Here is a 4,657-nt window from a genome sequence, read left to right as displayed (position 1 = left end):
TCATCCAGTGTCAGCAGGACAAGACGAGCACACCCGGTCACTGCATGCAGCTTGTACAAGATTATGAAAAAGATATTCTATGCTTACACTGCTCTGAAGAGTCTAGTATATCAGATTGGTGTGAAAAACAGAGGAAAGAGAGCCTGGTCCTTCATAGAAGGTGACTTACACTCCTACTGTGAAGAACGTTCAGAAATGGTAACTTACTCTTTGCAAATAACATTGTCAATTTTGCACGATGGATCCAAATTCACCTCAGAGGTATGATGTCACTTGATCAACAAGGGGACTTCATCGTACACAAATCTAGAAGAGAATTCCCTGCCCTAGCAAAAGCAAAATAATGCCATCATCAAAGGTGACAGAGGAGTGAATGTGTTGACAAAAGATAGTTTGTCTCTGGACCCGAAGGTAGAAGTCATGTCTGGTATGAATGATGCCACCTATAGCACCAGAAACAATGAGCAGAGACTATGTGCCCAGAAATCTTTCTTTGAAAAGGTGAAATCACTGCAGTGATGCAGGAGAGGGGCAACCAATTCCAAGAGGAAACATCTGACCTGTTGGTGCTAAGCACAAAGCATGTTGTAGACACAATTCCAGGTGAAATGGTAGCGACATATCATAGCAGATCCAAAGAGCCGTTCAACTGATTAATGGATGGACTAGAGGATAAAGGTCAAATTAATTTCTATCATTCAATCAAGAAATCCCTGTTCATTTACAAGCTGAGATATTTTATAAGGAAACTGTCAGTTATTCTCATGACTGTGCATCTCCTTCCAGAATAGACAGTGGGACTTGCAAGAATTCTTCAAGCACGAGAATCTGTCACACCCTGCATCCCTCAATAACAGTATTATGCTGCATATATGTCAGAAATCACAGTTAGTTGAAATTATTGAAGTGCAATGAACATCTCATACAGAAAACTTATGGTAGATGCAATCATCATTGGTGGATCATCACCAGAAAGAGTGACAGGAACGAGTAAAACACCATGTAATTGACAAATATTCTTTTGTGATATAAGCAGCAAGACAGCTGTTTCCTTTTCTTGCTAATATGTGTGAAGCAGAGTAGACAAGCACAATCTCCACAAAAGGAGATGTTATAGAAACACAATGAAGTCTGAATGCAGCGTCCCCATTTTTTCATAAGGAAGCTGACACTTAAATATTTGTAGGCATACATGCCAGGGATGCAACAACTGATGGATGGAAGTCTCTGTGGCCAATGACATGGGTGTTCTAGTCATAGCAATATTTATGCTATAATCTTTCCAGGAAATAGTTATTGAGAAAATGTAGTTTGTCTTTGGCCAAGGAGTCAAGATTCAATGGATTCCAGGCCATAGGGTAGTTTTTGAAATAGGATTTGACAAAGCTAGAGGGATTTCATACATTCATGCATTCGCTGGATTTGAAGTCATGTCTGCCTTCCATGGGAAATTAAATAAATATGCATGGTTGACTCGGAATGTATTTGATGATGTTTCTGAAACATTCACTAATCTCAAGCCAGCATCCAACATTGATTCGTTACCTTGTCCTGCAGAGGCTGGAGAGATTCGTTGTCCTCGTGCATGACAGATCAAGTGCTGCTGCTAGTGTGAATGAAGCAGGAATAAATCTGTACTCTCAAGCAGAGGCCATACAACTTAATTTCACCAACACAGGCAGCCGTAAGAGAACATGCAAAGAATGCAGCCCATCGGGCTGGAATTATCTGGGGGTAGGCAACCATTTCCATTCCAGACAAGAGTAGTCCTGCTGAGTCGGGGTGGATACAAAAAGGAGAGATACGGCAGGTACGTTGGTCAACACTACCACTATTGCAGTTAGCTGTTACCTATCAGGAACCGACAGTGTTCCTGAAAAAAAGTGTCTGTACCAACCGTGTGTCACACGATCAAACATAGTAATGACATTTCATTTTGTTTATATATTATGCTTGTATCTTCGCTCTCCCCTCGCACTAAAAGGAACCTGAAATAACATGTATGTTTTTTCTCACCGTTAACTGTTAACCGGTGTAGTGTCTGTTGAATAGGAAATTTCCTGTTGCATTGAACCTGAAATAATATGTCTGTTTTTCTCACTGTTAACTGTTAACCGGTGCGGTGTCGGTTGAACAGGAAATTTCCTGTTGCATTGAGTTTTTGTATATCAAGGCGAGTGTTTTGTAATAAAGTCACTCAACTGCTTTCATCCTGTCTTTGAGTCACAACCTTCTCTCGGCTCGTCACATTGGCGACCCCGGAAGTCGACTCACTCCTCCCGCCTTCCACCCTCTCTCGCCCCTCTGTCGTTGGTACTATGGCGGACTCTACGGAATCTGGTGCTGCGGCTGCCCCATTGAAACTTTCGTCATTCGCCAGCAGAGAGGTGTTTGCTTGGTACATATACCTTCAATTACTCCTGTTTTGGCCTTCGTAATGCTGGGGCCACGTTTCAACGTCTCATGGATGGCATACTAGGGGACCTCCCCTTATGTGTATGTTATGTGGACGACATATTTGTGTTCTCCTCCTCAAAGGAGGAACACCTCCGTCACCTGCTCATCCTGCTCGACCGCCTGCAACAAAACGGCCCTGTAGTCCAGTACGAAGTGTCGTTCTTAGGGCACCGCATCACTCCTGAATAAGTCCATCCTCTCCCTGAGAAGGTAGCAGCCATTCAGGACTTCTTGGGCATGATCAACTATTATCACCGTTTTCTGCCAGCCATTGCTACCATCCTTGCTCCCCTCTACGCCTCCCTCAAGGGCAAGCCAAAGGAACTGAAATGGGGTCCGCTTCAAGAAGCGGCCTTCTGCAATGCAAAGCAGGCCCTATCAACTGCTGTGGCTCTCCCTTTTCCTATCCCACATGCCCCTCTCCTTCTCTCCACCGATGCCAGCGACGTAGCTATTGGTGCAGTACTCGAGCAGGTGGTCAATGGCTCGCCCCGCCCATTGGCCTTCTTCAGCAGAAAACTGTCCAAGTCAGAATCGGGTTATTCTACCTTCGATCGCGAATTGCTGGCGGTGCACTTGGCTGTCCGTCACTTTGGCCTTTCGTCATTCGCACAGAACACATGCCTCTAGTGCACGCCTTCACTCGATAGTCTAACGCCTGGTCCGCCCGTCAACTCCGAAATCTCTCCACCGTGGCTGAATACAATTGCACCCTTGGAAAATGAATCCCGTTTCCCATACCCTGTCAAGAAACACATTGGCTGCCGTTCAACTGGGATTGGATTACAACGCCTTGGCTGAAGCCCAACAACAGGATCCAGAGTTTCAAGCATGTAGGACATCCTGCACGTCCCTCCGTTGGGAAGACTTCCCCCTCGAAGACTCCAACACCACCCTCCTCTGTGACATCAGTACTGGTAGACCGCGACCTTGAATTCCTGCTCCCATGCGTTGGCAGGTGTTTGATTTCATTCACGGCCTTTCACATCCGTTGTGCCGTTCTACTGCACAGCTGCTGAAGACGAAGTACATCGACACACGGATTCAGGAGTGGGCACCTTTCCTCAACCTCAGCATCGTTTCGCACACATTCACGTCGACGTTGTAGGCCCCCTACCCACATCACAAGGACATCATTACCTGTTTACCGTCATTGACCGCTCCACTCGTTGGCCTGAAGCCATTCCTATAGAAACTGCAACGTCCTCCTCATGTACATCTGCCTTACTCTCAGGATGGATTGCAAGATTTGGTATCCCTGAGCATATTACTTCTGACAGGGGTACCACTTTCACATCTCAATTGTGGACATCATTTGCGAATCTCCTGGGCATCACCCTACATCAGACAACTGCTTACAACCCCGCTGCCAATGGAATGGTTGAAGGTTTTCATCGCACCCTCAAAGCAGGTTTGATGTCCCGCTGTAAGGATTCCAACTGGTTTACTCAGCTTCCCTGGGTCCTCCTGGGACTAAGGACCACGCCCAAAGGCGCTCTGGACGTCTCGGCAGCTGAAATGGTGTATGGCGACCTGTTGGTCGTCCCTGCTGAATTATTTCCTTCTAAAACCTCCTCCAACGATCTCCAGCGCATACGTCACGTCGTGGGAAAATTTACTCCATGCCGCCGACTTACAAGCCATTGGCGAAGCATCATATACCAACAGACTTGCACTCTGCAGCGCACGTCTTCCTGTGCAACGACACTAGCAAGCCACCACTAACGCCCCCTTACACGGGCCGTTTCCTTGTGATGCGACGCAGTCCGAAAGCATTCCTACTAAACATTCGTGGCAAAGAAGACTGGGTCTCCATTGATCGTCTAAAACCTGCTTATCTCCTACCAGATGACTTGCCTACAGTTCGCCTCTCTAGATCAGGGCGCCTTATTTAACATGTACAGTATGTCATTTTTAGGGGGGAGCCATGTACCAACAGTTTGTCACACGATAGTACATAGTAACGACATTTCATTTTTTGTATATGTTATGCTTGTATCTTCACTCTCCCCTCGCACTAAAGAGAACCTTAAATAACTTGTATGTTTTTCTCACTGTTAACTGTTAACCAGTGTGGTGTCGGTTGAACAGGAAATTTCCTGTTGCATTGAGTTTTTGTATATAAAGGCGAGTGTTTTTCAATAAAGTAACTCAGTTGCTTTCATCCTGTCTTCTCTCGGCTTGTCACAGGTACAAAACA

Source organism: Palaemon carinicauda, chromosome 3 (assembly GCF_036898095.1).
Source record: "Palaemon carinicauda isolate YSFRI2023 chromosome 3, ASM3689809v2, whole genome shotgun sequence".
Lineage (NCBI taxonomy): Eukaryota > Metazoa > Arthropoda > Malacostraca > Decapoda > Palaemonidae > Palaemon > Palaemon carinicauda.
The sequence above is the reverse complement of the archived record's forward strand: the minus strand, read 5'-3'. Positions refer to the sequence as shown.